The sequence below is a fragment of the Rutidosis leptorrhynchoides genome, chromosome 9 (assembly GCF_046630445.1).
Source record: "Rutidosis leptorrhynchoides isolate AG116_Rl617_1_P2 chromosome 9, CSIRO_AGI_Rlap_v1, whole genome shotgun sequence".
NCBI classification, from domain to species: domain Eukaryota; kingdom Viridiplantae; phylum Streptophyta; class Magnoliopsida; order Asterales; family Asteraceae; genus Rutidosis; species Rutidosis leptorrhynchoides.
In genome coordinates, this window is record NC_092341.1 from 31630747 (window position 1) to 31648172 (window position 17426).

Here is a 17426-nt window from a genome sequence, read left to right on the forward strand (position 1 = left end):
TTACTATTAATATTAATATCAATGTTAATAATATTAATATATAACATATGAATATGAAATTTGAGATGTATAAATTGTTATTACTTTCGTTATTATTATTAAAATAAATATTAATATCAATATTGATATCAGTATTATGAAAAATACTATTTTAATATAATATATAGATATGAAATTTAATGCAATTAATTTGTTATCTTTACTAATATTATTATTATTACCTTTATTACTATTATTAGAATGAATGTTTAACATTAATATTAGTGTTATCACTTTTATGATGTAAAGTACATAAATATAAAACTTGATACAATTGATTTGTTATATTATTATTATGATAATTGTTATTATTGATATTAAGAGTATTAGTATTATTAATATATTTATTAAATTATTAATATTAAATACATTATATATAAAAACAGAACCATACGCATTATTTCTTTGGCATCACTATCTGATCTAGCTTTCTGTTTCTATTATTTTTTCTTTCTATTCGTCTGTGATGTTTGGTCGATATCCCTCCATCTATATCCATCGATCAGTTCATGATTATGATAAAACAAATTCCTTTGATTTTTCCATTATCTATATTAATCGTAATTATCTTCTAATATCTGTTTTTAATTAAATTGAAAAGTCATGAAACCTGTCTGCTTTTCTGTTCACGTCTAGGACGATCAAGGAATCAAATTGTTAAGTAATACTAGGTAATTCATTCAGTCCTCTATCCTCGTTATCAATCATTATTTTTATATGTTCTTAATTGATTGTTTTTTACAAAGAAAATTCTATTTAACAGCTCGCTATTATTGTTTTGAACTCAATTGATCAAAATTTCAAATTCGTATTGTTTATAAAAATCTATAAAAGCAGATTTGTTAGGAACAATATAATGAATCTATCTGCAAACTTTCAATTTCCAATTCCTCTTGTTGATCGTTAATTTTTGAGTCAAACCTTCAAGTTCAAAAAGTCAAATTTTGTTCTTCATTAAAATTCAAACTTGTTTTAAGGTTTCCGAGTAAATTGAGTATCCAGAAAGTTTTAAATGACAATTTAGAACATTTTTCATGTTGTAATCATTTTCTAAAATGGCCAAGAAATTGAAAGTTGGATTTGAGTTCATGAAGTGCTCGATAGGTCTGTTATAAAGTTTAATTAATTTTTTTTTCCGTTTGCTGTTAATTAAACAACTATCCCACTAGTCGTTTCTGTTTTATTCATTACATCATATTACAAATTCCTAATCGAACATATAAATTAGGATTATAAGAATGAGATCCCAGTCGACGAGTAATGAAGAAGAAGAAGTGGGAAAAGCTGAATTAAGATAAATCTAATTAAACTGTAATATAAATCAATAAATACAAAACAGTTCAGATGGTTTGAGGGTGTGCGGGTGAGCGGGAGGTCATGGGTTTGAGTCCAGGGGCTGTCATTCTTTTTGGAACCCATTCTAATTGAGGTAGTTTTCTAATTTTATTGTTACTATTACTATTATTATTATTATTATTATTATTATTATTATTATTATTATTATTATTATTATTATTATTATTATTATTACTAATTACTAATTATTATTAGGATTATTATTAGCATTGTTACGATTATTGTTATTGTTATTGCTATTATTATTTGTATCATTAGTAAGTATTAGTGTTATTATTTGTATTATTATTATTGTATCACCATTGTTATTGTTAATTTTTATGATTAAGTTAATGTGTAAGTTAATTATTGTTAATGTTAACATTAATATTATGAATACTATTATCATTAAAATGAGTAAAATTATTATTATCATTATTATTAAGACTAGTATTAACGTTAAGCATTAGTTGTATTATTATATTTTCTTTATGAATATAGGAATTAGTATTAAAGCCATTATTATTATATAATTATTAATAATATAACTATCATTATTACTATCATTATTATTATCAATAATATTATATGTATCATTATTGTTAAAAGTTATCATTATCAATGGTGTTATTAGTAAGATTACTGTTATTATTAGTATTACCATTAGCATAAGTATTATCATTTAAAAATTATTATTATTATCATTAAGTTAGCAAACAAAAAGATATTATAAAATAAATATAGATATATAAATATACATATATACATTTAATACAAAACTTAATTATATAAATATGGTTTTTACTTAAAATATATATATAATGACATATATAGGTTATTAATATAAAAATGATAAAACTAATAAATTATATATATATATATATATATATATATATATATATATATATATATATATATATATATATATATATATATATATATATATATATATATTTGTATGATTACAAATATGTGTGTTAACAAATATACAAATGATATAGGTTCGTAAATCCGAGGCCAACCCTGCATTGTTCAGTATCGTCGTATGAATATTTTTACTACAAAATATTGGATAATGAGTTTCATTTGCTCCCTTTTTAAATGCTTTTGCAATATATATTTTTGGGACTGAGAATACATGCGTTGCTTTTATAACTGTTTTACGAAATAGACACAAGTAATTGAAAACTACATTATATGGTTGAATGGTTCGAAGCCGAATATGCCCCTTTTAAACTTGGTAGCCTAAGAATTAGGGAACAGACACCCTAATTGACGCGAATCCTAAAGATAGATCTATTGGGCTCAACAAGCCCCATCCAAAGTACCAGATGCTTTAGTACATCGAATTTATCATGTCCGAAGGGAGTCCCGGAATGATAGGGGATATTCTATATGCATCTTGTTAAGGTCGGTTACCAGGTGTTCACCATATGAATGATTTTTATCTCTATGCAGTTTGCGAAATGCCTGATATGAGATGTGTTATAAAAATGAAAATCTTGTGGTCTATTAAAATGATGAAAATGATCATATAAACTAATGAACTCACCAACATTTTTGGTTAACACTTGAAAGCATGTTTATTCTCAGGTACGAAAGAAATCTTCCGCTGTGCATTTGCTCATTTTAGAGATATTACTTGGAGTCATTCATGACATATTTCAAAAGATGTTGCATTCGAGTCGTTGAGTTCATCAATATTATTATTAAGTCAATTATAGTTGGATATATTATGAAATGGTATGCATGCCGTCAACTTTCGATGTTATGAAAGATTATCTTTTCAAAAATGAATGCAATGTTTGTAAAATGTATCATATAGAGGTCAAGTACCTAGCGATGTAGTCAACTATTGTGAATCATTTATAATCGATGTGGACTTTGTCCGGATGGATTAGGATGGGTCACTGCATACTGTGATTCTGATTGGGCCAGCTGTCCTATGTCAAGAAGGTCTACAACTGGTTACTGCATACTTTTAGGTAACTCTCCTGTATCTTGGAAGTCCAAGAAACAAGCTGTGGTTTTAAGATCTTCTGCAGAAGCAGAATACAGAGCCATGGCATTAACCTGTTGTGAGATTACTTGGTTAGTTAGTCTACTTAAGGATTTGGGTCTTAATGATTTGGGTCCTGTTAACATGTTTTGTGATAATCAAGCTGCTATTCATATAGCAGCCAATCCTGTGTTTCATACACGTACAAAGCACATTGAGGTTGATTGTCATTTCATAAGGGATAAAGTCAAAGCAGGGTTCATTAAGCCTCAATATGTTCATACCAAAGCTCAATTGGAAGATGTTTTCACAAAGATCATGAATGTAGATCAACACAATACGTTATTGAACAAGTTGGGAGTTACTCAAGGTCACCACTCTCAACTTGAAGGGGAGTATAACGACAAGAAGGTCAACAATAAAGTCAACTGCAAGTTAAAGGACTAATTATGTCATTTCTTGTTATTTAGGGATTGCAGTGTAACTTATGTAACTGAATTAGTTTTAGACGGTTAACTTCTGTTAGGGCTAGAGATGATAAATTAGGGCTTGTAAGCACAATTCTGTAATCAATCAATTTGTTCAATGAAATTTCAATTAATTTCTCTCTTGTGTTCATCTTGATCTTGCTAAACTTCTCACTTGATAAGTGCAGTATCGTGCGGATTGGGAAATCAGAAACATGGTGGTGTATGATTTGGAAGTTTACCGGAAAAAGTCACCTAAACATTTTGTCACCGAACTTACATTGCCACTTTCATGACCCGTCCTAATCCATCCGGAAGAATACATAACATTGGGTTACATCGCGAGGTACTTGACCTCTATATGATACATTTTACAAACATTGCATTCGTTTTTAAAAGACAAACTTTCATTACATCGAAAGTTGACAGCATGCATACCATTTCCTAATATATCTAACTATAAATGACTTGATAATAATCTTGATGAACTCATGACTCGAATGCAACGTCTTTTAAAATATGTCATGAATGACTCCAAGTAATATCTCTAGAATGAGCTAATGCACAGTGGAAGATTTCTTTCAAACCTGAAAATAAACATGCTTTAAAGTGTCAACCAAAAGGTTGGTGAGTTCATTAGTTTATCATAATCCATAAATTTCATATTTTTAATATACCACAAGATTTAAATTCCATCTTTCATAAACATAATCTCGTATCAGGCATTTCGCAAACTGCATAGAGATAAAAATCATTCATATGGATTGAACACCTGGTAACCGACCTTAACAAGATGCATATAGAATATCCCCCAGTATTCAGCGCGCAGCTAATATACTAAATAATACCTCGAAGTACTAAAGCATCCATACCCTGGATGGGGCTCGTTGGGCCCGATAGATCTATATTTAGGATTCGCGTCAATTAGGGGCCATTTCCCTAATTCTTAGGTTACCAGACTTGAAGGGGCGATATTCGGTTTAATAATCCAACCATAGAATGTAGTTTCAAGTACTTGTGTGTAGTGACCCGAACTTTTCCATGTTTATATATATTAATTGAGATTGATATTTACATGATTAAATGTTTCCAACATGTTAAGCAATCAAACTTGTTAAGACTTGATTAATTGAAATATGTTTCATATAGACAATTGACCACCCAAGTTGACCGGTGATTCACGAACGTTAAAACTTGTAAAAACTATATGATGACATATATATGGATATATATATAGTTAACATGATACTATTATAAGTAAACATATCATTAAGTATATTAACAATGAACTACATATGTAAAAACAAGACTACTAACTTAATGATTTTTAAACGAGACATATATGTAACGATTATCGTTGTAAAGACATTTAATGTATATATATCATATTAAGAGATATTCATACATGATAATATCATGATAATATAATAATTTAAAATCTCATTTGATATTATAAACATTGGGTTAACAACATTTAACAAGATCGTTAACCTAAAGGTTTCAAAACAACACTTACATGTAACGACTAACGATGACTTAACGACTCAGTTAAAATGTATATACATGTAGTGTTTTAATATGTATTTATAAACTTTTGAAAGACTTCAATACACTTATCAAAATACGTCTACTTAACAAAAATGCTTACAATTACATCCTCGTTCAGTTTCATCAACAATTCTACTCGTATGCACCCGTATTCGTACTCGTACAATACACAGCTTTTAGATGTATGTACTATTGGTATATACACTCCAATGATCAGCTCTTAGCAGCCCATGTGAGTCACCTAACACATGTGGGAACCATCATTTGGCAACTAGCATGAAATATCTCATAAAATTACAAAAATATGAGTAATCATTCATGACTTATTTACATGAAAACAAAATTACATATCCTTTATATCTAATCCATACACCAACGACCAAAAACACCTACAAACACTTTAATTCTTCAATTTTCTTCATCTAATTGATCTCTCTCAAGTTCTATCTTCAAGTTCTAAGTGTTCTTCATAAATTCCAAAAGTTCTAGTTTCATAAAATCAAGAATACTTTCAAGTTTGCTAGCTCACTTCCAATCTTGTAAGGTGATCATCCAACCTCAAGAAATCTTTGTTTCTTACAGTAGGTTATCATTCTAATTCAAGGTAATAATCATATTCAAACTTTGGTTCAATTTCTATAACTATAACAATCTTATTTCAAGTGATGATCTTACTTGAACTTGTTTTCGTGTCATGATTCTGCTTCAAGAACTTCGAGCCATCCAAGGATCCATTGAAGCTAGATCCATTTTTCTATTTTCCAGTAGGTTTACCCAAGGAACTTAAGGTAGTAATGATGTTCATAATATCATTCGATTCATACATATAAAGCTATCTTATTCGAAGGTTTAAACTTGTAATCACTAGAACATAGTTTAGTTAATTCTAAACTTGTTCGCAAACAAAAGTTAATCCTTCTAACTTGACTTTTAAAATCAACTAAACACATGTTCTATATCTATATGATATGCTAACTTAATGATTTAAAACCTGGAAACACGAAAAACACCGTAAAACCGGATTTACGCCGTCGTAGTAACACCGCGGGCTGTTTTGGGTTAGTTAATTAAAAACTATGATAAACTTTGATTTTAAAGTTGTTATTATGAGAAAATGATTTTTATTATGAACATGAAACTATATCCAAAAATTATGATTAAACTCAAAGTGGAAGTATGTTTTCTAAAATGGTCATCTAGACGTCGTTCTTTCGACTGAAATGACTACCTTTACAAAAACGACTTGTAACTTATTTTTCCGACTATAAACCTATACTTTTCTGTTTAGATTCATAAAATAGAGTTCAATATGAAACCATAGCAATTTGATTCACTCAAAACGGATTTAAAATGAAGAAGTTATGGGTAAAACAAGATTGGATAATTTTTCTCATTTTAGCTACGTGAAAATTGGTAACAAATCTATTCCAACCATAACTTAATCAACTTGTATTGTATATTATGTAATCTTGAGATACCATAGACACGTATACAATGTTTCGACCTATCATGTCAACACATCTATATATATTTCGGAACAACCATAGACACTCTATATGTGAATGTTGGAGTTAGCTATACAGGGTTGAGGTTGATTCCAAAATATATATAGTTTGAGTTGTGATCAATACTGAGATACGTATACACTGGGTCGTGGATTGATTCAAGATAATATTTATCGATTTATTTCTGTACATCTAACTGTGGACAACTAGTTGTAGGTTACTAACGAGGACAGCTGACTTAATAAACTTAAAACATCAAAATATATTAAAAGTGTTGTAAATATATTTTGAACATACTTTGATATATATGTATATATTGTTATAGGTTCGTGAATCAACCAGTGGCCAAGTCTTACTTCCCGACGAAGTAAAAATCTGTGAAAGTGAGTTATAGTCCCACTTTTAAAATCTAATATTTTTGGGATGAGAATACATGCAGGTTTTATAATGATTTACAAAATAGACACAAGTACGTGAAACTACATTCTATGGTTGAATTATCGAAATCGAATATGCCCCTTTTTATTAAGTCTGGTAATCTAAGAATTAGGGAACAGACACCCTAATTGACGCGAATCCTAAAGATAGATCTATTGGGCCTAACAAACCCCATCCAAAGTACCGGATGCTTTAGTACTTCGAAATTTATATCATATCCGAAGGGTGTCCCGGAATGATGGGGATATTCTTATATATGCATCTTGTTAATGTCGGTTACCAGGTGTTCACCATATGAATGATTTTTATCTCTATGTATGGGATGTGTATTGAAATATGAAATCTTGTGGTCTATTGTTACGATTTGATATATATAGGTTAAACCTATAACTCACCAACATTTTTGTTTACGTTTAAAGCATGTTTATTCTCAGGTGAATATTAAGAGCTTCCGCTGTTGCATACTAAAATAAGGACAAGATTTGGAGTCCATGTTTGTATGATATTGTGTAAAAACTGCATTCAAGAAACTGATTTCGATATAACATATTTGTATTGTAAACCATTATGTAATGGTCGTGTGTAAACAGGATATTTTAGATTATCATTATTTGATAATCTACGTAAAGCTTTTTAAACCTTTATTTATGAAATAAAGGTTATGGTTTGTTTTAAAAATGAATGCAGTCTTTGAAAAACGTCTCATATAGAGGTCAAAACCTCGCAACGAAATCAATTAATATGGAACGTTTTTAATCAATAAGAACGGGACATTTCAGTTGGTATCCGAGCGTTGGTCTTAGAGAACCAGAATTTTTCATTAGTGTGTCTTATCGAGTTTGTTAGGATGCATTAGTGAGTCTGGACTTCGACCGTGTTTACTTGAAAAATGATTGCTTAACAAATTTTGTTGGAAACTATATATTTTTAACATGTGAATATTATGTGATATATTAATCTCTTAACGCGTTTGATATTATGTGATAGATGTCTACCTCTAGAACAAGTCCCATTGACTCACCTAATAATAATGAAGAGTCAAATGTAAATTGGAATGATTCGTGGACTGATTCACAAGTTCCCGAAGAGGAACCGGAAGAAGAGTCGGAACCGGAAGAAGAATCGGAACCGGAAGAAGAATCGGAACCGGATGAAGAAATAGAACCGGTGGGGGAAATAATAAAACGGTTAAGTAAAAGAAAATCCTCAACCAACCGACCAAGGTTAATTATGGTCAATGGTGTTTCCGCCAAGGAAGCAAAATATTGGGAGGATTACCAATTCTCCGATGAATCGGATTCCGACGAGAATTCCGATGATGTTATAGAAATTACCCCAACTGAATTTAAAAAGGCAAAAGAAAATAATAAGGGAAAGGGCATAAAAATAGAGAAATCTAATTCCAACCCCGATGAACTTTATATGTATCGTCAACGCCCGAAGTCCTTAAGTTGTAACAATGACCCGGGAACCTCTAAACCACCAGGTTTTTCTAAACCAATGTGGACAACGACGGCTCGTATTAGGGGAACATCATATATCCCTAGAAACTTGGCAAAACGAACCAAAACCAAAGAAGAAGAAACGAGCGAGTCGGAATAAGATAGTTGTATTCGTGTGGTGTAATATATGTAATATAGTGTTCGTATGCTTTATGATATATGTAAAAATTGCTTGTATTAATAAGTATTTTTTTTATGAATCTAACTCTTGTCTATTTTACAGTTTAAAAACACAAAATGGATAGACAACCCAATATTTTAAGAGACCTACCCGGAGACATGATTGATGAAATCTTGTCTAGAGTCGGCCAGAATTCCTCGGCACAACTATTTAAGGCGAGATCAGTTTGTAAGACATTCGAAGAACGTTCCAAGAATGTCTTGGTTTATAAGAGACTTTCGTTTGAAAGATGGGGGATATCACATTGGGAAACCCATAAGTTACGATGTGTTTACTTTGACGCATATATTGCGGGGAACCCAAATGCTATTTTACGCAACGGGTTAAGAAATTATTTTGACTCAATATATCCGAATATTGGACTTCGTGATTTAGAAAAAGCGGCTAACATGCAACATAAAGAAGCATGTTATGCTTACGGATTAGTAATGTTCGCTTCTCACCAAAGTGAGAACAAGAACATCGGGCTACAACTATTAAACAAAACGTTTCCACAAGTGACGGAGTCGGTAATTGGGGTAAGAAATGAGGTTTTTAGATTATTACGGGACTGTTGGACATTACGTAACCCTCGTCCCTTTGACGACGTTACAACACGCTGTCTTATCAACGGCCATAACGGTTATGTTGCACAAGACCAAGGATGGGAAGTAGTCCTAGTAAAACCAGAATGCATGACTTGTTTCTGGACGTATGAATTACGTGTCTTTATTGCCTTTGCTGAACGACTTGTGTACTAGCTAGAATTATCTTCACAACTATCTTGTATCAAAGTTATTGTGTGCTATATTTCATGCTTTATGTAAAATAAGCGGTATTGTAAGTTTGTAAAATATTGTATAAAAGTTTGAACGCGAAATATTATTATAATCAGTTTTTCATATAGAATTGTAGTAGTTGAATTGTATATTAGCTACTAAGTATGAACTTAACGGGTAGGTACTACCCGAATTTAAACTTATAAAACGCTAATATGAAGAAAAAGCTTTTATAAATGAGTTCATATTATGCTACGAAATACTATTAACTACTCTTAATATTCTGTATGATTAACTTGTTCCATTTAACTATTTTGAAGGAAATGGCACCGACTACTCGACACACCGTGAATATGAATGAAGAGGAATTCCGTACTTTTCTAGCTTCAAACATAGCCGCAGTACAGGCTGCGCTACATACCAACAATAACCTTGGATCTAGCAGTACAGGAAATCGTGTAGGATGCACCTACAAAGAATTCACTGCCTGCAAACCTTTGGAATTTGATGGAACCGAAGGACCGATCGGATTGAAACGGTGGACCGAGAAGGTCGAATCGGTGTTTGCCATAAGTAAGTGTACTGAAGAGGACAAAGTAAAGTACGCTACGCATACCTTCACAGGTTCTGCGTTAACATGGTGGAATACCTATCTAGAGCAAGTGGGACAAGACGATGCGTACGCACTACCGTGGTCAGCATTCAAGCACTTGATGAACGAGAAGTACCGTCCCAGAACCGAGGTCAATAAGCTCAAGACAGAACTTAGAGGGTTACGAACCCAAGGATTTGATATTACCACGTACGAAAGACGATTCACAGAATTGTGCCTATTGTGTCCGGGAGCATTCGAAGATGAGGAAGAGAAGATCGACGCATTTGTGAAAGGATTACCGGAAAGAATCCAAGAAGATATAAGTTCACACGAGCCCGCCTCCATACAACAGGCATGTAGAATGGCTCACAAACTCGTGAACCAAATTGAAGAAAGAATTAAAGAACAGACTGCTGAAGAGGCCAATGTGAAGCAAGTCAAAAGAAAGTGGGAGGAAAATGGTGATAAGAATCACCAATACAACAACAACAGCAATTACAACAATAATCACAACAATTATCCCAACAATCGCAACATCAATCGCAACTACAACAAACGGCCCAACAACAACAACAACAACAACAACAGCAACTACAACAATCATCCCAACAACAATAATAACCGCAACAACAACAACAATCAGAAGCAGCTATGCCAAAGGTGTGAAAAGAATCACTAGGGGTTCTGCACCAAATTTTGCAACAAGTGTAAAAGAAATGGTCATAGCGCGGCGAAGTGTGAGGTCTACGGACCAGTGGTTAATAGAACGAAAGGAACAAATGGTGTCGGAACGAGTAATGGCGGAGCAAGTAGTGTCGGAGCAAGTTATGCCAATGTAGTTTGTTATAAATGTGGAAAACCGGGCCACATTATTAGAAATTGCCCGAACCAGGAGAACACGAATGGACAAGGCCGTGGAAGAGTTTTCAATATTAATGCGGCAGAGGCACAGGAAGACCCGGAGCTTGTTACGGGTAGGTTTCTTATTGACAATAAATCTGCTTACGTTTTATTTGATTCGGGTGCGGATAGAAGCTATATGAGTAGAGATTTTTGTGCTAAATTAAGTTGTCCATTGACGCCTTTGGATAGTAAATTTTTACTCGAATTAGCAAATGGTAAATTAATTTCAGCAGATAATATATGTCGGAATCGAGAAATTAAACTGGTTAGCGAAACATTTAAGATTGATTTGATACCAGTAGAGTTAGGGAGTTTTGATGTGATAATCGGTATGGACTGGTTGAAAGAAGTGAAAGCGGAGATCGTTTGTTACAAAAATGCAATTCGCATTATACGAGAAAAAGGAAAACCCTTAATGGTGTACGGAGAAAAGGGCAACACGAAGCTACATCTTATTAGTAATTTGAAGGCACAAAAACTAATAAGAAAAGGTTGCTATGCTGTTCTAGCACACGTCGAGAAAGTACAAACTGAAGAAAAGAGCATCAATGATGTTCCCGTCGTAAAAGAATTTCCTGATGTATTTCCGAAAGAATTACCGGGATTACCCCCACATCGATCCGTTGAATTTCAAATAGATCTTGTACCAGGAGCTGCACCAATAGCTCGTGCTCCTTACAGACTCGCACCCAGCGAGATGAAAGAACTACAAAGCCAATTACAAGAACTTTTAGAGCGTGGTTTCATTCGACCAAGCACATCACCGTGGGGAGCTCCTGTTTTGTTTGTCAAGAAGAAAGATGGTACATTCAGGTTGTGTATCGACTACCGAGAGTTGAACAAACTTACCATCAAGAACCGCTACCCACTACCGAGAATCGATGACTTATTTGATCAACTACAAGGCTCGTCTGTTTATTCAAAGATTGACTTACGTTCCGGGTATCATCAAATGCGGGTGAAAGAAGATGATATTCCAAAGACTGCTTTCAGAACACGTTACGGTCATTACGAGTTTATGGTCATGCCGTTTGGTTTAACTAATCCACCAGCTGTGTTCATGGACCTTATGAACCGAGTGTGTGGAGCATACCTTGACAAGTTTGTCATTGTTTTCATTGATGACATACTTATTTACTCAAAGAATGACCAAGAACACGGTGAACATTTGAGAAAGGTGTTAGAATTATTGAGGAAGGAAGAATTGTACGCTAAGTTTTCAAAGTGTGCATTTTGGTTGGAAGAAGTTCAATTCCTCGGTCACATAGTGAACAAAGAAGGTATTAAGGTGGATCCGGCAAAGATAGAAACTGTTGAAAAGTGGGAAACCCCGAAAACTCCGAAACACATACGCCAGTTTTTAGGACTAGCTGGTTACTACAGAAGGTTCATCCAAGACTTTTCCAGAATAGCAAAACCCTTGACTGCATTAACGCATAAAGGGAAGAAATTTGAATGGAATGATGAACAAGAGAAAGCGTTTCAGTTATTGAAGAAAAAGCTAACTACGGCACCTATATTGTCATTGCCTGAAGGGAATGATGATTTTGTGATTTATTGTGATGCATCAAAGCAAGGTCTCGGTTGTGTATTAATGCAACGAACGAAGGTGATTGCTTATGCGTCTAGACAATTGAAGATTCACGAACAAAATTATACGACGCATGATTTGGAATTAGGCGCGGTTGTTTTTGCATTAAAGACTTGGAGGCACTACTTATATGGGGTCAAAAGTATTATATATACCGACCACAAAAGTCTTCAACACATATTTAATCAGAAACAACTGAATATGAGGCAGCGTAGGTGGATTGAATTATTGAATGATTACGACTTTGAGATTCGTTACCACCCGGGGAAGGCAAATGTGGTAGCCGATGCCTTGAGCAGGAAGGACAGAGAACCCATTCGAGTAAAATCTATGAATATAATGATTCATAATAACATTACTACTCAAATAAAGGAGGCGCAACAAGGAGTTTTAAAAGAGGGAAATTTAAAGGATGAAATACCCAAAGGATCGGAGAAGCATCTTAATATTCGGGAAGACGGAACCCAGTATAGGGCTGAAAGGATTTGGGTACCAAAATTTGGAGATATGAGAGAAATGGTACTTAGAGAAGCTCATAAAACCAGATACTCAATACATCCTGGAAAGGGGAAGATGTACAAGGATCGCAAGAAACATTTTTGGTGGCCGGGTATGAAAGCCGATGTTGCTAAATACGTAGGAGAATGTTTGACGTGTTCTAAGGTCAAAGCTGAGCATCAGAAACCATCAGGTCTACTTCAACAACCCGAAATCTCGGAATGGAAATGGGAAAACATTACCATGGATTTCATCACTAAATTGCCAAGGACTGCAAGTGGTTTTGATACTATTTGGGTAATAGTTGACCGTCTCACCAAATCAGCACACTTCTTGCCAATAAGAGAAGATGACAAGATGGAGAAGTTAGCACGACTGTATTTGAAGGAAGTCATCTCCAGACATGGAATACCAATCTCTATTATCTCTGATAGGGATGGCAGATTTATTTCAAGATTCTGGCAGACATTACAGCAAGCATTAGGAACTCGTCTAGACATGAGTACTGCCTATCATCCACAAACTGATGGGCAGAGCGAAAGGACGATACAAACGCTTGAAGACATGCTACGAGCATGTGTTATTGATTTCGGAAACAGTTGGGATCGACATCTACCGTTAGCAGAATTTTCCTACAACAACAGCTACCATTCAAGCATTGAGATGGCGCCGTTTGAAGCACTTTATGGTAGAAAGTGCAGGTCTCCAATTTGTTGGAGTGAAGTGGGGGATAGACAGATTACGGGTCCGGAGATTATACAAGAAACTACCGAGAAGATCATCCAAATTCAACAACGGTTGAAAACCGCCCAAAGTCGACAAAAGAGCTACGCTGACATTAAAAGAAAAGATATAGAATTTGAAATTGGAGAGATGGTCATGCTTAAAGTTGCACCTTGGAAAGGCGTTGTTCGATTTGGTAAACGAGGGAAATTAAATCCAAGGTATATTGGACCATTCAAGATTATTGATCGTATCGGACCAGTAGCTTACCGACTAGAGTTACCTCAACAACTCGCAGCTGTACATAACACTTTCCACGTCTCGAATTTAAAGAAATGTTTTGCTAAAGAAGATCTCACTATTCCGTTAGATGAAATCCAAATCAACGAAAAACTTCAATTCATCGAAGAACCCGTCGAAATAATGGATCGGGAGGTTAAAAGACTTAAGCAAAACAAGATACCAATTGTTAAGGTTCGATGGAATGCTCGTAGAGGACCCGAGTTCACCTGGGAGCGTGAAGATCAGATGAAGAAGAAATACCCGCATCTATTTCCAGAAGATTCGTCAACACCTTCAACAGCTTAAAATTTCGGGACGAAATTTATTTAACGGGTAGGTACTGTAGTGACCCGAACTTTTCCATGTTTATATATATTAATTGAGATTGATATTTACATGATTAAATGTTTCCAACATGTTAAGCAATCAAACTTGTTAAGACTTGATTAATTGAAATATGTTTCATATAGACAATTGACCACCCAAGTTGACCGGTGATTCACGAACGTTAAAACTTGTAAAAACTATATGATGACATATATATGGATATATATATAGTTAACATGATACTATGATAAGTAAACATATCATTAAGTATATTAACAATGAACTACATATGTAAAAACAAGACTACTAACTTAATGATTTTTAAACGAGACATATATGTAACGATTATCGTTGTAAAGACATTTAATGTATATATATCATATTAAGAGATATTCATACATGATAATATCATGATAATATAATAATTTAAAATCTCATTTGATATTATAAACATTGGGTTAACAACATTTAACAAGATCGTTAACCTAAAGGTTTCAAAACAACACTTACATGTAACGACTAACGATGACTTAACGACTCAGTTAAAATGTATATACATGTAGTGTTTTAATATGTATTTATACACTTTTGAAAGACTTCAATACACTTATCAAAATACTTCTACTTAACAAAAATGATTACAATTACATCCTCGTTCAGTTTCATCAACAATTCTACTCGTATGCACCCGTATTCATACTCGTACAATACACAGCTTTTAGATGTATGTACTATTGGTATATACACTCCAATGATCAGCTCTTAGCAGCCCATGTGAGTCACCTAACACATGTGGGAACCATCATTTGGAAACTAGCATGAAATATCTCATAAAATTACAAAAATATGAGTAATCATTCATGACTTATTTACATGAAAACAAAATTACATATCCTTTATATCTAATCCATACACCAACGACCAAAAACACCTACAAACACTTTCATTCTTCAATTTTCTTCATCTAATTGATCTCTCTCAAGTTATATCTTCAAGTTCTAAGTGTTCTTCATAAATTCCAAAAGTTCTAGTTTCATAAAATCAAGAATACTTTCAAGTTTGCTAGCTCACTTCCAATCTTGTAAGGTGATCATCCAACCTCAAGAAATCTTTGTTTCTTACAGTAGGTTATCATTCTAATACAAGGTAATAATCATATTCAAACTTTGGTTCAATTTCTATAACTATAACAATCTTATTTCAAGTGATGATCTTACTTGAACTTGTTTTCGTGTCATGATTCTGCTTCAAGAACTTCGAGCCATCCAAGGATCCATTGAAGCTAGATCCATTTTTCTATTTTCCAGTAGGTTTATCCAAGGAACTTAAGGTAGTGATGATGTTCATAACATCATTCGATTCATACATATAAAGCTATCTTATTCGAAGGTTTAAACTTGTAATCACTAGAACATAGTTTAGTTAATTCTAAACTTGTTCGCAAACAAAAGTTAATCCTTCTAACTTGACTTTTAAAATCAACTAAACACATGTTCTATATCTATATGATATGCTAACTTAATGATTTAAAACCTGGAAACACGAAAAACACCGTAAAACCGGATTTACGCCGTCGTAGTAACACCGCGGGCTGTTTTGGGTTAGTTAATTAAAAACTATGATAAACTTTGATTTTAAAGTTGTTATTATGAGAAAATGATTTTTATTATGAACATGAAACTATATCCAAAAATTATGATTAAACTCAAAGTGGAAGTATGTTTTCTAAAATGGTCATCTAGACGTCGTTCTTTCGACTGAAATGACTACCTTTACAAAAACGACTTGTAACTTATTTTTCCGACTATAAACCTATACTTTTCTGTTTAGATTCATAAAATAGAGTTCAATATGAAACCATAGCAATTTGATTCACTCAAAACGGATTTAAAATGAAGAAGTTATGGGTAAAACAAGATTGGATAATTTTTCTCATTTTAGCTACGTGAAAATTGGTAACAAATCTATTCCAACCATAACTTAATCAACTTGTATTGTATATTATGTAATCTTGAGATACCATAGACACGTATACAATGTTTCGACCTATCATGTCGACACATCTATATATATTTCGGAACAACCATAGACACTCTATATGTGAATGTTGGAGTTAGCTATACAGGGTTGAGGTTGATTCCAAAATATATATAGTTTGAGTTGTGATCAATACTGAGATACGTATACACTGGGTCGTGGATTGATTCAAGATAATATTTATCGATTTATTTCTGTACATCTAACTGTGGACAACTAGTTGTAGGTTACTAACGAGGACAGCTGACTTAATAAACTTAAAACATCAAAATATATTAAAAGTGTTGTAAATATATTTTGAACATACTTTGATATATATGTATATATTGTTATAGGTTCGTGAATCAACCAGTGGCCAAGTCTTACTTCCCGACGAAGTAAAAATCTGTGAAAGTGAGTTATAGTCCCACTTTTAAAATCTAATATTTTTGGGATGAGAATACATGCAGGTTTTATAATGATTTACAAAATAGACACAAGTACGTGAAACTACATTCTATGGTTGAATTATCGAAATCGAATATGCCCCTTTTTATTAAGTCTGGTAATCTAAGAATTAGGGAACAGACACTCTAATTGACGCGAATCCTAAAGATAGATCTATTGGGCCTAACAAACCCCATCCAAAGTACCGGATGCTTTAGTACTTCGAAATTTATATCATATCCGAAGGGTGTCCCGGAATGATGGGGATATTC